Source organism: Protopterus annectens, chromosome 15.part0 (genome assembly GCF_019279795.1).
Source record: "Protopterus annectens isolate FY-2018-M chromosome 15.part0, PAN1.0, whole genome shotgun sequence".
NCBI classification, from domain to species: Eukaryota; Metazoa; Chordata; order Ceratodontiformes; family Protopteridae; genus Protopterus; species Protopterus annectens.
Window position 1 is genome coordinate 551,801,643 of NC_056749.1, and position 20,893 is coordinate 551,822,535.

The 20,893-nt window shown below is 39.6% G+C and overlaps 1 protein-coding gene across 4 annotated transcripts in view; it reads left to right on the forward strand.

The window, feature by feature from the left end:
* The window catches only part of LOC122789918 (neuroligin-3-like), a 1,591,643-nt gene that overhangs the window by 1,052,657 nt on the left and 518,093 nt on the right, over positions 1–20,893 (forward strand). The gene's annotated exons all lie outside the window — the stretch shown is intronic.

Consider the following 20,893-nt stretch of genomic DNA (forward strand, 5'->3'; position numbering starts at 1 on the left):
TAACCCTAAACATACCTAATGTAAATTTTACTATCAGTCACTAGAGTTAAGGTTCCCCAAAGTTCCACCTCAAACTCTGTCACATATTCCATGTTAACCTCTAATTGCTATCAATGGCCAACAAAACTGAAACAATACTATACCTTTAAACCATCCTATGGATTTCTTAAAGTTGATACGTGTCAATACGACAATACCTTTCAACCTGTTAGAGCAAGAAATGTGGCCCAAGCTATAAGTAACAGGGGGACAGCAGCTCAAAACTAGGTACAATTTTTAACTATTACTCTTACAGGCTTACAAAGTGACAATACTAGGTTTGTCTTGGCATGAATTTCCTCAAGAGTGAATGCCAAACACCCATGCCCAGCCGACAACCATTCTTCCCGGGGAAGTCAGCACTTGGTCTAACAAACACATGCGCCGTGACAATCATCACTGAGCCTAACTCTCAGCCTCAACCTCTGCTGCAGAGGGAATACACCAACCAAACCAAATTGCACTGATTGTATAAAGTAAAGAAAAATCCTTTTAATACTCCCGCCAACGCTCCTTATACTACTTCTGGCCTTTACAAGATGCTTGAAGTCACAACCATCACATTTTAAGTGATCTTGAGCATTGGCAGAAGAATGTTAATATGCCTTTGTAAAATAAAGAAATCAATAACTCTTAATTACTACCATAACTCTTAATTACTACCATTATAAAGTGAATGTAATACACCACCTTCCCCCAAGAGTCACCAGTCTTAGGATGGATTATGAGGACCAGATCACCAAGCACGAAGATTCAGTAAAAATTTTTTTTTTTAATATGACTGCCACCCAAAGCAATCTCTAATGTCTTTCCTATCCACTCCAGTTACCCAACAATGAGGCCACTTACCATACAACTCTTAGTCATTCAAAGTAGATTCAGACTTCCCTTGTAGCCAAAACTTACGGAACATAGCTAGACTGCTCCCTGCAGAATACTGTAATGTGTGAGGTAACACATACTATACTATAATATCTCAATACCTTGATGAAGCCATGCAATACTTCATCTCAACCTTCCTAAACATCTTAAACCATCACGCACCCTCCCAAACCATCAGAGTCAGATCTAACTATGCCCCATGGTTATCTAACAAAACAAAAATCATACTGAAAGAAAGAGACAAAACCTGGCTACAATACCAGAAATCCAAAGCCACTACCTTGAGATAAAAATATCTGGAACTTCGCAATAAAGATAAAAGCAAGTTAAACTTGACAAAACCAACTACTACAAAACCACACAGGAAAAATATGCTAACCACTCCCAAAAATTCTGGGCCACATTAAAGAGTTTACTACACCCAGGGAAACCCATTACCCCTACCCCTGTATTACCAAACAACCTGGAGGACACCCCCACTCAATTTAACAACTACTTTACTAATACAGTCCAAGCCCTTGCCAACAGCCAAAACAGTGCCAGAGGCCCCATTCCAACAACTACCCCTACTCACCCCAGTTCTCTAAACTTGCCCCCCAGCTTCTCTCTGCAGCCAGTTCCCACTAAGTTAATAGCCAAACTCCTCAAAAAACTTAAACCAACCAAGCCAGTCACTGACAACCTTCCAGCAGATTTCCTTCAATTAACTGCAGAGCAATAGCCTATCCTGTATCCATACTCATAAATAGGTCTATTGCAGAATGTAAAGTCCCCGACACATGGAAAATATCACATATTATTCCACTCCACAAGGGAGCTACCTCCCTTGAACTGACAAACTATCACCCAATCGCAATTCTATCTCCACTGTCAAAAATATTAGAGAGCATAATTCACTCTCAACTAATGAATCACCTCCTAAAAAACAATCTACTGTCCAATTCCCAGCCTGGCTTTAGACCTTCCCATAGCACCACCACAGCATTACTCTCATTTACCAACATAGTCAATTACCATAGGAACAAAGGATTATTCATATCTTCCGTATTCATAGACCTATCTAAAGCATTTGATATGGTCAACCACCATATTCTCCTTGAAACTTTAACATCCCTTAACATGAGCTCCTCCACTATATCATGGTTTAACTGCTATTTATCACGCCGTCAGCAAGCAGTCCTATGGCAAGACCAATTTTCACCCCTATTACCAGTAGCCATAGGAGTCCCACAGGGTTCCATCCTTGGTCCTCTGCTGTTCCCCTATTTACAAACCAAATAGCTTCCCCCTCCCCCTCTGCCTCAATAGTGCAATACGCAGATGACACCACTATTATCTGTGCCACCCCTACTCTAAAGGAACTTCAAACCCTCACTCAGAATAACTTTACTTTAGCTGAATCATGGTTCACTAACATTAAACTTATACTTAATCCTAAAAAACAAACTAATGCTCTTTAGTACTGGGAGATCTTCTCTGCTAAACAATGAATTTACCATAACAGCCACTGACAATACTCTAATCTCCCTAACTGCACACAAAAAACTGCTAGGCATTGAAATAGACAAGTTAAAATTCGACATACACATAGCACAAACAATCAAGAAAGTAAATGTATTTATTTTTTTTTATTTATTTCCAGTTTGATTACCAGGGAAGTCCACTGGGTCAGCCTGGCCCATTTTCAGTGGACGCCTGGGGAGAAAAGCTCCGAGAATGCATTGAAAAACAGTTTACATACTAAATTTGCAAGAAAAAATTACATACAGGATTTACAAGAAATGCAAGCAAGGTATGAGAATGCATTACTAGTTTACAAATATGATTACAAGAAATACAACCTTGTACCAGATAACAATTCTGTAGAACAGATTAAAATTAAGCTTTTTCATTGAGTATAGGAAGCAGAAACTCACTGAAAGTAAGTGTTAAGGTTGTACTGATATTTGATATGATTAGTTTAGATCCACAAAAGATTGTGAAATATGCTTTACATGCAAAATTTGAGTCGAAAGAAGTACTCTGTATTTACAATATTTACATGTGTTGTTGAGCAAATATAGCTCTGGGAGTGGAAGAAGTAAGGAGAGGGATAAAGCAGCAGAGGATAGCAGGGAGATTTGATAGAGTTGAAAGAAATTGCCTGAGGGAGGTATAGAGGACTTATGTGCCAGTAGGGGGAGACTCTTGTGGCTCGAAGTGATCAAGGGATAAAGCAGCAGAGGATAGCAGGGAGATTTGATAGAGATGAAAGAAATTGCCTGAGGGAGGTATAGAGGACTTATGTGCCAGTAGGGGGAGACTCTTGTGGCTCGAAGTGATCAAAGCTCATGTATCATGTAGGGAGGAGGCAGGGGCATTTCCGTTTAGTAGACAGATGAGTAAAAAGCTGGGCCTTGACATTTTCATAGTTTGTGGTGGTTCTTAGTGACTGAGGAAGGGAATTCCATTTTTTGCCTAGAGCATAGGAGAGGAGCATTTGGCCAGCAGGATGTTTGGGTTTATGGACAGCTATTAACTTCTGATGTTCAGATCTGAGGATTCTGTTGGGAATATATGGGGGAAGGATGTTAGTTAGAGTGGGGCATTTTGTAGGCTGAAATATGAGTGTATGTGCTATAGAGAGATGTAGGTAATCCAGGTGGTTTGGTAGTTCTAGCCAGTTCAGGGATTGTAGGGTGAGGCAGTGGTGAGTGGAATTTTTGGATTAGGAGGCAAATTTAGAGATTTTATTGTAGCAGCTTTCTAATTTGGAGGAAATGGAAGAGGACAGGTTGGTTAGGAGAGGAGCACCATATAGTAAGGAAGGAAGGAGAAAAGTAGAGGCTAGAGTTTGCCTTGTTGAGTTGGAGAGAAAGTGATTGTTCCTATACAGCATACCTAGCTTTTGGTGGGTCTTTTTAATGTTTTGTTGCACATGTATATCGAACTTTAAGTGTTCATCAACTATTATACCTAGCAGTTTAGCGGAGTGAACGACTTCTATAGGTGTGTTGGTTTGGTTAAGAATTTTGAAATCATTTTTATTGAAGGAATAGTTGTTAGTGGGTGGGAGTAGGAGAATTTTGGATTTGCTTGCATTAAGAGAGAGGTGGTTTTGGTGCATCCAGTTTTCAGTTTCTGAGAAAGCAGTTTGGGTTTTTCATAATAAAAAGCTTGGTCTCCTTTACAGGAACAAACAGTTCTTGACTAAACATACTAAAGCCACCATAGCAAGAACTCACCTCTTATCCATCCTCCTTTATGCCTCCCCCATCATGACTAATCTCCACCGCACAGAACTAAACAAAATGGAAGCTTGTTACAACAAGATAGCCAAGTCTGCAACTGACGCCTCCTATAGATCCCACCACTGTTTATCCCTCAAGCAACTCAACTGGCTGGAGTTGCCTCACCTACTCCTACTCAATCAACTCTCATTAGCACACAAGCTCTACTACCTTCCTGACAAAATCCCAGCACTTCTGCAACTAATACAGCCCTATGTCACCACTAGACCCTTAAGGTCTACTAACCAATACCTCATACATGTCATCAAACATAGAAACAATGCTGGGAAATCGCTCTTTGCATGCACTATTGCCAGAACCTGGAATTCACTCCCAAGCCAAATTTCCTCTACCACCTCTCTTACCCATTTCAAAAAACTCCTGAAAACTCATTATGAAAACAGCTGGCTTTGTTCATGCTATACCCCTGGCTAACTCTCCCCACTGCACTGTTCGAAAGGATTCCATCACAGATCTTCTGCATCCCCTGGTAAACTTGTTAAATTCAATATGTTCCTTCTAACTCAATGACACATACTGTATTAGACTAATGTACACCTTGGTAAAAGAAAACTGAAAAATGTATGACATGGTATGTAATATATACAACAAAACCTTGTAAATAATTACTGGAAATTTACTTTTCTTCATAGAAATCATATGTGTTTAGGCTGCTTATTTGTTCTCTCATATATGTAATATTACATTGGAGCTTTTCTCCCCGGGCCTCCGCTGAAAATGGCATGTATCTAGTCGGAATTTCCCGATTAACAAATGTAAAATAAAATAAAATAATAAAAATAAATATCAGTATACCTCTATTTCAAAGGCAAGAGTAAATAATTAATTTAAAACTGTAACGCCACTCATGTATAGCTATTGGCTACTGCATACACTACTAGTACTTCCTTGTTGGATGCCTTACTGCATTTATGTTCACTTGTACCCAAACCAGAGAATTACCTTAAGGCTCAAGCAATCTTTACTTACACAAGCACTCATTCACAGCACCCCAACTTCACCCTAACGACTGTGCGTGTGCACCAGCTGCAACTCTTCTTCACCTGCAGCCCGCAAAAAACCCTCACTGCTTCAGCCAAGTGGAACCAGTTGCTCTGGACTCTGCGGCTTCAATTACACCAGCTACTTTACTCTGCCTCTTACTCGATTAGTTGCCTTTAACTTCTATTTCCTTGATTGGCCCCAAGTTACCTTGTGATCCTCTGCAGGTATCCAATCGGACAACTGACTCCCTTCCTATAGCCCCATGTTTTTTTTTTTTTTTTTTTTTTTTAAAGGGAAGCCATTACAATTTATGTAACACCGCCTGAATTGCAGAGGGAGTGATTACCAGGTGTGTTGTGGGTGCTGCAGAGAGAACTTTGGCTAACATCCAAGGAGTGAAATGGTGCTAATTTCACGAACTTAAATAGCTCACTGAACTGAATGATACATCTGGGGTGCCTGTATTTAGTGTAAAAAGAAAAGAAGAGTTTGTTTTAATACCTCTCCATTTTCTGTGAAGTTACACAACCTTATAGTGTCTTCACAAAATGGGGTTGTGGAGGAAGAGCCTCCACAATGGGGCATTGAAGTAGGGGAAAGAACTCCTTTGCAAACATATTTATATTTCTGAAGCCTTTCATTAGCCAGCATTTTCACTTCACATTATTTTGGATTGCTGACATTTATTTTATGATACTCTGTGTCCCAACATAATGGAGGTCAACATATATCGTAAGCATCCCCAAGACTTGATGTGTTAGTGTTAAACTAAATTATGCCCAGAAAAGGATAGGCAGTCCAATAGATATTTCAGCCTCTACTTGTTCAGAGGCCCCATGTATAAATGATTTTAGCAGATTTCGTTTCCACATTAGTGACATTCTTGCTAACGTGCCTGTCAATTTTTCAGCTGATTAATGCTGTTTAGCACTAACCCAGCAAAACCGAGAAGTCTACACTTTCGGCAAGAAAACTGGATAAGGCCTTCCAAAATGAGCGGATAAAGGCTGAAAAGATAGGACAGAATTGAATGCTGATTAACATAGCTTAGTTTAAAGTACGCATAACATAACAATCAAAAGGGCATTCTCATTGGATCTACTTGCTCGGCAACATATATCCTTGAATGCGGCCAAAGTGATCTGCTCTTGCAAATTTAAATGAAACATCATGCTGTGTAATGGCATGCAACCCCCTACATTTTCCCAGGATAGAAACTCCAGCACAAATACAGATCAACAAAGGACTCCCCCATCATGGTTAAAGCCGTCCTGCACGTACATGGAGAGCAGAGCCTGCCCCTCCCATTACTATTGGGCATTGCATTGTTAGTAGTGCTTTTTTCTTTTTTCTTTTTGAACTGTGAAGCAAAAGTTAAGGAAAAGGTCTGCCTCTGTAACCTGCAGTAGATGCTGGCACCTCTCCAGATGCATTGTAGTATCGACAGGCAAATATGCCACCTGCTGTGCTAGTACAACTGAAAGGCGGGGGTGACAACCATTCTTCATGGGAAACCCTCGAAACAGCCACTCAATCTCTTCAAGCAACCATAGCTCCAGGAAAACTCCTCCGTTCCTTCATGCACTGTTGCCACCGAACAAAAAGGAGAAAACAAACCTTTCTTCCTATACACTCCTTTTTTTCATTACAGGTCAGAAAGAGTACTGTATATCCTAACAAACCACTACAGATCTTTGCTACAGGCCAGACCACAAGAACAAGACCAAACCAGCAAATGTGAACCATATCCCTTCAAACAAGCCTCCAAACTCCAAGCACAGAACACACACAAACAAAGACCAAACAGTGCCACAATTTGCCAGTGAGGATCATGCATAGGGAGGTAATGAAGCACACTACTCTCTGAAACCAGTCAGATCACCTAGAGGCCTGTGAGTGTGCCTAATTCCATGACGGAGAGAAACAACAACAAAAAACTGTCCGTAGGAGGTCACTCATCCACCAAAGGCAAGCCAAACCCATTCAGCCCACAAGCCACCCGACTGAACAATAAACTTGGAATTCAGTTTTTTTCCATTCCCTTTCTCTTCTTTCCTTCTTCCTCCTTTTTTCCCTTTTTTGACCAAACGACACAGCCCAGAGTGCCCCAAACCCTTGCCAGCAACCATTGCCTACCTCTTCCATACCAACTTCCAAAGCCTACCTGTCAAATCTAGTAGCTAAAGGTCGTCTTTGACGTCGAACAGGCTACAGCAAGTTCATGCCAAAATGTGACTGCTTACCCAGCTACACTTGTCTAAACCTCTTAAGCCCCTCCCCATCCTTATCTCATTTCCTCCCAATCTTCATTGCCGCCACTTCACCCTTTCACCTCCCTCAACCCACATAACTCCCACTAATATCAATCTAACCCTTCATGAAGATGTCCTGGGACAACTTGGTTTGTTGCCAAACTTCATTTGTTCCAAGGTGTTTCAGGAATTACTGCTTTGCAAAACTTGAACTGACAGTGCTGTGCTTTCAGTACTGTTTATCAATGAATAGTGTCACAAAACAGGTCAAACAGCAAGCAAACAGATTTTGTATGTAGTAGGAAATATACATTACAACAACATAATGAAAGACCTGGAAATGCAAGGATAATGTGCATAGAATACGGGTATACAATTCTAACTGAGGTTGTGTTCACCTCTTGCAACCACATGGCATCCCAAAGCATTCTGCACAACAAAGAATAGATAGCAAAAGGGAAGACTTGAAACAATCATAATGTTACTAAATAAACCAATAAGAAATAAGTACTAGAGAGGACTTCGGTGCAACTTCCCTGCACTGTGGAAATCTGCCAAAAGATATGCAAATGTTTATTTTCTGTTCATGTATTTAAAGAAGGTGTCTTTTCTACTGTCTCACTGATTTAAAAAGTGTATCTCTGTGCTAAAAGTCCTCCCATCTAGCATTATATGCACTGTAGTAGAGTCATTCTTAGCTACAGATGTGTTAACCTCATGCGCAGTGTGAATCAGTTTGTCAGTGAGGCAGTTTGTTTTTCTTTGGGCGTGCTGCTAACACAGTAGCCTTCACAGACTCTGGACCCATATGAACAGCTACTACAACACTGCACCATCCCTTAGAAAACATACAATGATGCAGAATATTATGCTATGGATTTTAGCAATCAGTTTGATTTGCATACACTTTCTGCCTCTCCTCTTCAGTGATGAAATGATCTAGCTTAGTGAATGCACTTATAAAAAGCATTGCTCTGACAGTGTACTTGAGGTTAAGTTAATAAACTGTATTTATTGCAAATTTACAGTACCATAAACTTGTGTAGCTTTATGTATAATATGCTGGGCTTATTGAGATACCTAGATGTGGAACTTCAGGCTGCTTTTCAAATGTTTCTCCACACAATATGTCTGGTCTGCCCTAATTTATTTACAGCTACTTTCATGTTGCTAGCATCCAACTAACCAATATTGTTTATTGGCATTTGTTTCTGTGATTCCAAGAGTATCTAATTTAGTTCATACTTGAAGCACCATACTGCTTGCATTCCAAAATGGCTTATCTTTTTATTTTTATTCATTCGATAAATGGACAAACCTACTATTTACAAGTACTTCTGTTCAAGGGGTGACTCATATGTTCCTTTTGCTTAACTGACCTAATCGTTGTCCTGCTTGCAAGTGGAGACTGGCAGAATAAAATGTAGGGCTGCAGAATGAAACTTGATAACACTTGGCTTTGACCTTCTAAAATGAACCATACCTTGTTTAAAATGTGATAAACTGGTAACAAGTTATGATTCCAGTTTTTCTTATTCTTCTCCAGATTTAAAGCATGCAACTATGAAAATAATTAGAATTTTAGGACTTTTTTTTAATAAGCAGTTTAATATTTTACTCCATGAGCTCCAATTTGCTCCCTCATTGAATGTTTATATACAGAAAAAAACTAGAATAGAATATAATAGAATATAGTTAGAATATAAAGTAAGGGGGATGTGGGGGGCACAGCCCCCCACCTATTTTAAATGTTTTAACCATAGACATGTATATTGACATGAGCAATGAACAACTCTTTCTACAAGACAATATAAACTCAAACTATGTGAGGGGCTATGCCAGCCCCCACACACACCCATACTTTATATTCTAACTCCAGGATCGCACTACAGTGGGGAAAAGGCCATATTTTTTTATTTTTATTTTTTTTTTACATTTGTTGACCGGGCTAGTCTAGCTGGATACATGTCCATTTTCAGTATAGGCCTGTGATTCTTTTAGTGAGGTATTTCTGCAGCCTTTCCAGCTATTGCAGATTTCTTGTGAGGTATATACCAAACAGGGCGTTGTACTCTATAATGGGTCTAATGAGGGATGAGTAGAGTGGGACAATGACCTCCTTTTTTCTGGATGAAAAGCCCTTAGTGATGAGATGTGCCACATAGAAGGATTTCCTGACTGTTGTAGTTATGATTATTGAAGGTGAGACCAATGTCCAACTGTGTACCGAAGTCTCTCATCACACTTTCAGTGTTTAGTGTACTGCCACCTATTTGGTAATTCATGGGTACATGGTTTTTCCCAAAGAGGATAACTATACATTTCTTGGCATTAAGCTTGAGCCCATGGCTCTGCCACCAAGCATCTGTTTCTGTAAGGCTCTTTTGTAGAATATCCACAACACTTGGGGATTCAATAATGGCTCCCAGTTTGTAGTAATCTGCAAACTTTGTTAGCCAGAGTCCCTTAGTGTCGGCCTGTACTTCAGAGAAGTAGATGCCAAACAAGAGCGGTCCCAGGACTGAACCCTGAGATACTCCACTTGTCTGGAGCTGGATTTGGAGTCAGCTCTTTTACAGTCTGGGTTCTGTCAGTAAGCCAGTTGGCAACCCATCGAGTGACGTAGGGATTTATGCCCAGCTTAGTAAGTTTATCTATGATTCCAGAGTGGGGGATGGTGTCGAAGGCCTTGGTGAGGTCCAGATAGGCTGTGTGGACCACCTTACCCTCATCTGCTGCTCTGGAGACTGATTCAAAGAAGTTAATCAGGTTCAGGAGACCAAATCGGCCCTTCACAAACCCAAACTGGGTGGGGTCCAGTGTTTGAAGGTTGCCAATATTTTTGTTTATAAGTTCCATGCCCTTGCAGATCAGGCTCGTCAGACTGATGGGACAGTAGTTCCCAGGATCCCAGGTGGATCCCCCCTTGTGGAGTGGGATAACTGTAGCTGTGCACCACTCAGTGGGCACGAAGCCTGAGGTGAGGCTATGATTAAACATGACACTTAGATGAGGTGCCAGTTCATTTTGTAGTTCATGTAGTACATAGCCCAGGATGTCATCTGGTCCCATGGATGCTGTATTCTTAGCTTTGGAGATTGCAGTTTCTACCTGTGTGGCCGTGATTACTGGAATTTCGCAATCTTTTGGTATTGAGATGGGCCCTTTTGGGAGTGAAGTTGGCACTAAATCAATCTGCCAGGATATTGGCAATATCCTGGGGATCAGTATATTCAATGCCATTCTGTTGTAGCGCAGAGCAGATATCAGCATTGCCATTTAGATTCTTTTATTTATTTTATTTATTTATTTTACATTTGTTAATCGGGAGAGTCCACCTGGATATATGTCCATTTTCAGTGGAGGCCCGGGGAGAAAAGCTCCAGAGCAGTAACATCATTAACAAGAGAGAGACATGTTAACCAAAAGGTTCAATAAACAATATATAGAGTACACAATCTTTATACTTCTTATAGAAGTATAGTGCATATAAGATAGTGAGTTAACCAAAGAGTGTATTTGCCAACATTCACAGGCTACATTAATATATACATGTTATAGAGGTGTTTAACAGCAAGTATAGAAGGAAGGCAGAGTAGATAACTTCATAACTCATTTCTCCACGTGAGAGACATACTATGTCCTTTAGATTTCTTTACAGTGTTCAGCGATACTATTACCCCATGCAGACATTACAAAAGCAGTAGATAAGCTGCTACTCTAGTTGCTAAAACAGAGACATATGAGTTACTATCCAGGGGTAGTACAGGTACATACTCTGTGATTCAGGAAGTGTGTTTTGAGTAGTTTTTTGAATTGGGTGGTGGAGTTGTTATTTATCATATGTGCTGGAAGGGAGTTCCAGATTTTAGAGATGAAGTGGCTATAAACGGATCTACCTGCCTCATTTTTAAAGTTTTGACATAACTATAGAATGCCTTGTGGTTGTCTTTGGAATCTTTGGCAATTTTATTTTTGTAACTAGCTTTGCAGGATTTTATGAGGGATCTCAGCTTCTTACTGAGGCTGGTAAGGGAGTTTTTTGCATCCTGGGATTTTCCTCTTTTTTGCAACAGTTTCTTCCTTCTGTTGTATAACTTGTTTATGGCAGGGGACCACCAGATTGGCTTCCTTTTATTCGAGGAGAGCATCTTTGTTCGATTTGGGATGGCACGATTCATGCATGAGTGAATGTGCTTGTACAGTGCGTTAGTGTAGGATTCAGCAGTCGAACTTTCAGCTCCTATTAGCATGGATGTCTGACTTGAGTAGCATGATGTTGGCTTTGGAGAAGTTTTTTACGGCGTTTTCCTTATTGGGGGGTGGGAGTGGGATGTGGATGTCAAAGGTGATTAGCTTATGGTCAGACCTGACCAATGAGGGGGTGACCAGTGGTGCGGTGCATCTATCTCCTATGTTGGTAATGACCAGGTTTAGGATATTGGAGCCTCTGGTGGGACAATGGATTAGTTGATCCTGGGCATTTATGAATTCCAAGAACCGTTGGGAAAAGGTGTTGATAACAGAGTAGTTTTCCCAGTTAATGGCAGGGAAGTTGAAATCACCCAGTATTAGGGTGTTAATATTTTACAGGATGTTTAGAAAGGTGTAGTGAGAATCTTGGGGCATGGTGGGGGATCTGTATCAAGCTACAATTGGGATTGGAGACTTACCTAGTGTTAGTTACACCTGGAGAATTTCAAATGCATTGTGTTGGGCAAGTAGCCTGGAGGTGTGAATATCCTTGGTGAATATGGACACTCCTCCACCTTTAGTGTTTCGGTCTTGTTTTGGTGGCCGAAAGGTGTGGTAAAAGTTGTAGCCTGGTATTGCAGGGTTGTTCTCTGGAGCCTTGAGCCAGGTCTCAGTTACTGCACAGATATTGATGTTCTCCATTTTTAGGAGTGCCTCGAGAGAGTGCATTTTGAGGTTAAGACTTCTAGCATTGAGTAGCATTACCTTCAGATTTTGCATGCTTGTATCTGTTGTGGTGGTAGTTTTGTCCTTTGAACCTTGCCTAAAAAAGGCACTATAGGGGTAGGAAGAGCTTTAGCCAGTAACCTGAATCCCAGGGGCGACAGGTGGAGACCATCTCTGGCAAAGCATCATGGTTTGTCGATCATGTTGTCCCAGGCACACAGATACTGGATCCTCTTTGAATGACACCAGAGGTTTAGCCAATTGTTGAAGTCAATCATTTTGTCCTTATACTGTGGTATAATTCTGGGTGAAGGCAGGATGCTACTCAGGGCTAGTGTCATATCTGTCTGGACCACATGATCCGAGAGGTTTACCGTGTCTCTTTTTATGTAGTCCAGGGAGGTACATCTCAAGTCATTCACTCCAGCATGGACAATGACAGAATCGTATTTGCACTTGTTGTGGAGTGAGTTGAGTGCATGCGTTATGCGGCAGATCCTGGCACCCGACAGGCAGCTGACTGTAATTTTCTCCTTGTTCAGCCTGGTGAGTGGGACATCAGTGTGCCTGACTACAGAGTCACCTATCACTAAAGTGTTGGGTACATTGTCTTGCCTTAGGGGCTGTTGTTGGGTGGCACATTGGTGTTGCAAGATATGTGTCACTTTGGTTGTGACTGGTGTTTGTTTGCATTTCAGCTTCAGAGGTCCTTATTGCTTGGGCAGGTTAATGTTAAGGGCCTTCGCATATGTGGGCTTAGTGTTGCTATGTATGGGTGTTAATGGTGTGGTTTTAAAGGGCTATGTGTTGCTTGCGGTGTAGTGCAGGTGTTAACCTTCTCCTCTTGACTGTCTAGCACAATTTTGGCTGGAGAGAGCTTTGCTTCCAGTTTGGCTATGTAAGTGCATCTCTCGCAGGTTGTAATGTTGGGTGGTAGGAGGAGAGGGATGTCTGTGTACATGAGGCAGTTGCTGCATTGCCCCAGTATGCCATGATTCACCAGGTGGTCAGGAGAAATCACCAGAAGCTGACCCTTGGACATGCCTGTTTAGGTGCTTTTTTTGTAAAGTACAAGAGCTGTTTTCCCTTATCTTTGCAAGGTACTTTGCAATTATAGGCTTAGTGTCTACAATTAATTTCTCCTTATTAACAAGGTGAGTTGAGTGGTTGTATCAGTTTAAGGCTTCCTAATGCATTCCAGAAGGTTCTAGAGCAAGTGCTAGTCACAGGGGTTCAGATTTTAGTGCTACTACTGAGTAACCAGCTAGTTCTAAGGGAAAATTTGAAGAGCAAACTTTCTGGCACCTAGAATAGTTTAACCGTAAAATGCGTTGCTGCACGATGCGAAAAACATGCCACCACATACGTTTTTAAGCCAGAAAGTTGAAAGAGATAGAAATCAGCACAAAATGGCAAATACAATTACAATTTCAGAGCTGGAAACCACTCCTCTAATGTTAGATAGGCAGTACAATGCTCACCACTTCTACTGGTAAGCAGCAGGACTTCCCTCTACCACAGCAAGATCTGGATAGCTCTGAACACAGAAAATAAAGTCTTGAAACCAGCCAGTCCTGGGATCTGGACTAAACTAGCTAGGAAAGGTGGGAAACGAGAAAACAAGATAGTATTTTTTTTTTTGTTTGTTTGTTAAAACAGGCTAAACAATGCAATAATACAGTAAATAAACACAGAAAAGGCTAACGCACTTGAGTGTGTAGCCCTAAACAGTAAATACAATTAAAACTCTACAAAATTAGCAAATTAAAACTTTTTAAATGAAGCAAGGCAAGTGCATAACTGAAAAACAATTTAAGAGGCAGCAATACAGTAAAATAAGAAGCTAGTCTACATATACAGAAAAGTCTATCTATACAGAAAAGCAGCTAAATCAACACTAAAACAATTCAGATGTAGTGCAACCTAGAGCACTTGAGTTGTAGCAATATTAAGGCAAATACAGTTTTAATAAATGCACTAAAATATACTTTATATTTCCAGAATGTTTGAGAAGCACAGTCAGAACACAAGGAGATTCAGGCAGTTTTTTTTTTTAAGAAAGAGAGAAAGGAGGAACAGAAGGAAAGAAACTAAGTGGGTTGGCCTTCTCAGATGTTCTGTCTGTGTTAGGTAGAATGAGCTAATGACACTAGACTGGGAGGAGTGTCCAAGATCAAATTTAGAGTGGGGGCAGGCAACTGCAAAGCCAGCAGGTATAACAAGATGCCAACAGGGAGGGAGGGTGCGAAGCTATTTTAGGCAGAAAACACTACAGAAATATTTATCACAGCAGAAAACCAGCAGTGAGCCAATAGCTATGAAATACAGTACAAGTATGCACTATGCAATAAAATTGCTATAAATATCTAAAATAAGCAATAACTACTAAAAATAAGCAAAAAAAAAAAAAAAAACAGGCTACTTATTGCTGTATATCACAGATCAGGTGCTCCTCCTCAGATAGCTGTGTGTGTAATGGCTGAAACACTCAAGTTTTCTGGGGTATAATATTTTCTTGATAGGGAACCAACATTTTTTGGGGTTGTATTTTTGGTTATCATGTGGGTTGAAGTAATAATATTTCTTATCAGCAGTAATACTTTGATGTCTTTATTGCACTGGCACTTTCTTTGGAATATCTGTGTGTTTGGCAGACATTTTTACTTCATTCGGTACTTATCCTACAGCCTCCATTCTTGCCGATATGCAAACTTGATATTTATCTTTTTAGTTTTTTGGAAGTATTACAGCTTTACATGTGGGGAAGATATGATATGAAGTATATACTGCTTGTCAAAATCTGGCTAACTGTGTTAACTTTCATTTTATATAGAATTCTTACATACTTTCATTATTTTGGATTCTGGAAGTTTAATATGTTAGCCTGGATATAGTTAACTCAACAGCATGATTACCATGATTTAATGACTAGTTTGGATACTTGTTTTCTTAACTCACTAAATATTTCCTTGTCCTTTCTGTGCATTTTATGTGTGTCTAAATAAGTTTATATTTTATTGTCTTATATTTATTATTATGGTCTGATAACTATTCCAATAACATCACTCATTACTAGAGATATTATGTCTTTTACTTATCACTAGTTCATTTTTATTAACAGCGATTAAGACGTAAGCATCATCATTATCAACCTCAACCCCCTTTTTCCCCTCTTTTTCTACAAGGGGATGGGGTGTCAAAGTCAACTCTCGCTGTCTGTTTTGATTCAATGCCACCCTCCTACCTTCTTCAACAGACAGCCATGACTGTCACAGGTCTTCTCTCACACAATCCATTCATCGCTTTGCTGGATGCCTCATTTCCTCTTGACTTCTTCCTGTCTGTCCCAAATCATTTTCACAAGATGTTGTTCTACTTTGCTGTACAAGTGTTCAAAACCTCTGTAATCTGTTCTCATTAACTTTCTCTGCAATTGGAGCTGCTTTGGCTTCTGCTCTAATGTCCTCATTTCTTCATCTGTCTCACAATGTGCATCCTGTCACATGTCTCAGGCACCTCATCACGGTTACCTCTACCTTCCTTCAACTGCTCTGCCTTCACTGCCCAGGTTTCTGTGCCATACAATAGCACTGGTTATCCCATTGTTTAGTACACCTTACTATTCAGCTTCTTTGGCATCCTTCTATCATACAATAACCCTGGTACTCTGTGCAGCTTGGTTACAGCCCTTTGATTTTAGTTTTGGCCTCCTTATCAACACTTCCCTTCTCCTCAACTACTCTTCCCAGATTCTTGAAGCTGTTTACCTGTTCCATTATTTTCCTTTTTATCTCACTTCTCAGCTTCTTTGGATTTCACATTTGCTACCATTAAAACTGTCTTACCTGTACTCAGTTTCATCCCATGTGCCTTCAATTTTGCATTCCATTCTCTCATCCTTTGCTGAAGTTCTTGTTCAGAGTCTGCCTGTAATGCCACATCATCTGCATGCAAAAACTATGTTGATCTGTCCACTCTGACCTGTTTGCTAATGTAGTCCATCACCAATACAAATAGCGGTGATCTCAAAGCCGAAACCTAATGCACACCCACTCCCACTGGGAACTCCTCTGTGTGTGTGGACACTGTTCATACTTGTTTTTTTCAAGTCCTTGTACATAGCCTATACTAATGCTACTAATATTTTGATTACTTTAGCCATGAAAGGACTGCCAAAATCAGTTTTCTTGAGATCTTGCTTTTTTCAAGTCCAAGAATGGCCATTTGGACTTTTTCCTCATCTCTAGCTTCTTCTCAACTATCTGACTCACTGCAAATGTCAGTTCAGCTGTGCTGCATCCTGAACCGAATATGTCCAGTTTTATTCCAGTCTTACTTTCTTTTAGCCTACATATTCATTTATTAATCACCCTCTCCAGAACTTTCATGTAGTGTAACAGGAGTATGAAACCTCTATACTGCCCACAATTGTGAATGTCCCCTTTGTTCGCAGACACACTGACACTAGTATGCTTATTATGATTATTCTCTAGTCACCTGGAATACGCCTTAATCTCCATACTGCTATGAGTACCCCCAGAAGCCATACCTGCCCTAACTCAAACATCTGGATCATATCTGCAGTGATCTCATCTCAAACGGCTGCTTTCCCTGACATCATTTTCATTAGTGCTGTTCTTATTTCTTCATAGGTGGGCTTCTCCTCTTCTTCTGTCACCATAGCCTGTGTCTGGGGTAATACAGCTTCTGTGGGGTTTTCCTCATTCAGAAGCTGCTGAAAATATTTCTTCCCTCTGCCTTTATTATCCTGTCGACTGATGAGCAGGTTGTTGCCAGGATCCTTTATGAAGGGTGTCTGATGACCATCTTCTTTACCTCACAACCCGATATAGTTTCTTTGTACCATCCACTGAATCAGTTTCCAGAAGCTGGTAGAGTGTCTTTGATGCCATGACCTCTGCTTTTGCACCTACTCTGTCTTAGCCTCATTGTTAGCTAACCAGTATTCCTTCTTAGCCTGATACATCTTTTCTATCTCCCACTTTTTCCTGGACTTTTCTATTCCACCACCATCTTTCTTTATGTATCTTACTTCCATACCAGTCTCATTTACCTACTATATCTGTTCTGATTTCCTCACACACGCTGTTTTGAGTTATTCCCATTCTTCTTCAACTCCACCTATTTTCTCTTCTTCCTGAAGTGATGTACTGCTCTGAGAAATTGAACTCTTGTGCTTTCTATCCAGTGAACTTCTAGTTCTACAGTCTAGTCTCTGTGAACCTTAAAGCCTTCTCTGACCACTGCTTGCAGGTGATTGTGACAACCAGTGGTTTATGCTGAGGACAGACTGTTTCACTGGGGATGACTATGCAGTTACTGATTCTACCCAAGTGTCCTCTCCTTACTAAGATGAGGTCTACCTCATTTGCAAACTGGCCACTCTTGTATGTGATTTTGTGACTCTAGTACAACAACTTGGAGAAAAACATCTATAAATCCAAATAAATACCAGTGAAAACACTAGTTGCAAAATGGTTCCAAAATAGGCACTGCTGCTGAAGGGACATACCACAAATGTATTTAAGCTTGTGTAATGCACAATATAGCTTTTTGTCTGTGTGCAGCAGACATCATCAGAATCTAAAATGCACACAGCAAATGCAGCTTTTAAATGATTCTCCCCCAACAAAAAATACCTGCAATCAGGTCTTAAGGGTATAACACTCAAATATAACTTTCCAAACGTATTATATATATATTAAAAATCAACAGCGCTAAATATAAATATATAAAATTCAGCTTAGTTTAAATAACCAACCTAGCTTATGTTTATTTTAAAATACAACATAAAAATGTTTTATTCCTAAAAAGTACCAAAAATAACAACATAGAATGTTAATTTTATTAGCCCTTGGTTTTAGCACTGGAACTAGGGACAAGTTGTCATTAATCCTGGGGTGGTGTGTGGGATCTAACTTTACTTGCCACCACAACTCCCTTACCTCTAGATGATCTTTCCATGCCCCCCCTCTTGGATTAGGTGTCACATTCTCTAATATACAAAACAAAAACCCTTTGTAGTGAGAACTATTAATGGAGTGTCTATATAAAGTGTTGTTACAATTTTTCACTCCCATTTCATGCACATATTCATAAATTCACTTTTTAAGACACCTCTCTGTCTTCTTGACAGAAAAAGCTGGGTATGCTCTAAGGGTAACTAAATAGACCACTTTTTTACTAGTGTATTTTCCATATCTACAATATATAGTAGTCTTAGCTGCACCTTTCAAGTAAACAGCTCTTTGTTCTAAAATATATTTACATTGCACACAGCTGCAACATTTTTTTCATTCCCTTGCTGTATCCCTTACTACCTGTGTTGTTTTCCAAAATATTCTTTAAATTGGGGGCCCTTTTATAGGCAAATAAAGTCTATTCCCCACAACGTCTTGCACTTTTTCATCAGATGTCAAGAGCCCCCAATATTTTTCAATAGTATTTTTAATAATAGTGGATCCTGCACTATATTGTAGAACAAAGGCTCTTCTAAATTCTCTCTTATCCATGTGTTCACCTACAATATTCTCTCCATCTCCAACAGTATTTCTTGAGGGTATATATATATATATATATATATATATATATATATATATATATATATATATATATATATATTATTGGGCTTCACATCTGTTAAAGCTTTCCCAACAAATGTTCACATTTATTTCCCCAGTTGTTATAAACAAAATCACTAATATCCATCATCAGTGAATAGGGGTAGTCCCTTTTTAAAATCATTTTCGCAAGTGTTATTTTTTCCTTTCTGCATCAAATATTTCTTTACTGGATATCATCCTAGCCAACCTAATGAATTAGACTTTCACCACGCTCTTCTTTTGGAAGAGAGGGTGAGCAATGCCAAAATATTACAGGCAAAAGCCTCATTGTTCTTACCGAGGGTAGCATCCAAATAATAAATGGTGCCTTTTCTTATTTGGTGTGTAAATCTTAAAAAATGGGAAGAGTTGTTGATGTATTCCATAAAATTTTCAGTTTGCAGAATATCTCCACTCAATAAAATAAAAATATCATCCAGGAACATCAGGTGTAATTTCATATGTTCCTGGAATTGGGAGTGCAACAGAAACTCATTTTCTCATGTCAGCTTAACACAGTTTGCAAAAATGGTTGCACAAGCTGCCCCCATAGCCATCCCGTTTCTCTGTCTGAAGATGTTACCTTCAAACCACTCATAATTATTAACAAAGACAATTTACATATAATCCATAATAAGCCTGATTTTTTCAGAGTCCAAAAATTCCAAATGTAAAAGTGCCTCATTAAATATGTCTAGGCCCTCTGTTTGGGGTATACTTGAAAAAAGGTCTACCAAATCAATAGTGAAAAATATGAGGTCCTTATTCTACTACTCAGGTTTAATTCCCCCCAAAAAATCCTGAGAGACTCTAATGATGTGACAATCTATTTTGAAATGGTTTTAGTGCTTTATCTACATATAAGCCAAAGGGATGAATTTTGACACCTGCTGCTACCACAATTGGCCTAAAAGGTGGTTCAGCTAGATTTTTTGGATTACTAAAATAAGTCGATATTTTTGGTTGCAAATTCCTTAAAAAAAGGTCCATCCCATGCTGCAATAATTCACCTTCAAGAAAATAGTCTATATTTCTATATGAGGTGTTAACTTCATTAATGGAAGCCATTTCACAACCTTCTTCATCATTCAACAGTTTTAACACCCCCTCCTTATATTTGAAGTTATCAAATATCACCCCCCACCCTTGTCATGTTTCATAAATCTAACCTGATGAGCTCTCTTAAGATGTTCTAACAGATTATGTTCATTCTTAGTAAGACTGAATTTCTTGTTCTTCATTTTACCCTTGCTATAAAACTTGTAAATATTTTCTTTGATACATTTGAAAAAAACTGAACAGTAGGGTGGAGGGTAGGCATAACTATACTTTTTTCCTTTAAATAGCTAGAATAACCATCAAGTTTTAAGTTACTTCTCTCCTGTTCAACCTGCTGGTATTGTAAAGCAAAATTAATTTTCTAATAAACAGTTTGAACTCAAACTATCAGCTAGGTTATATTTCAGGGTGGGGACAGAGATAAACTCTCTCTCAAAGTAAAAAGCTCATCAGTCACACTATAGTCATAAACAGTAAAGGTGTTCTAAGTTATCACCAGCATACAAGGGCCGTTAGCTTGACTTAAACTTGCCTACAGTGACCTCTGGATCCTCCCCTCCCCCCATCTTGCTCTGTCCTCTTTTGAAATGCCTCCCTTGGTGGGGATTGGTGAACTCCCTGTGTGGCTCTGGGAGAGATTTCATGACACTCTCTCTCACTTGCTTAGGCATGTGTTGGCCACCTTAAAGTGATTTACCAGACAGAAGTCTAGAATGTCCTCTCCTTCTTTGTTCCTACTGTCCCACCCTTGTGGACTCAGGCGGTCCTCGTATCCTGTTCTGTCATTATATTTGCATTTAGCTCCTCCATCATCACCAACTCACATTGTCATGCTTTGTCTAGT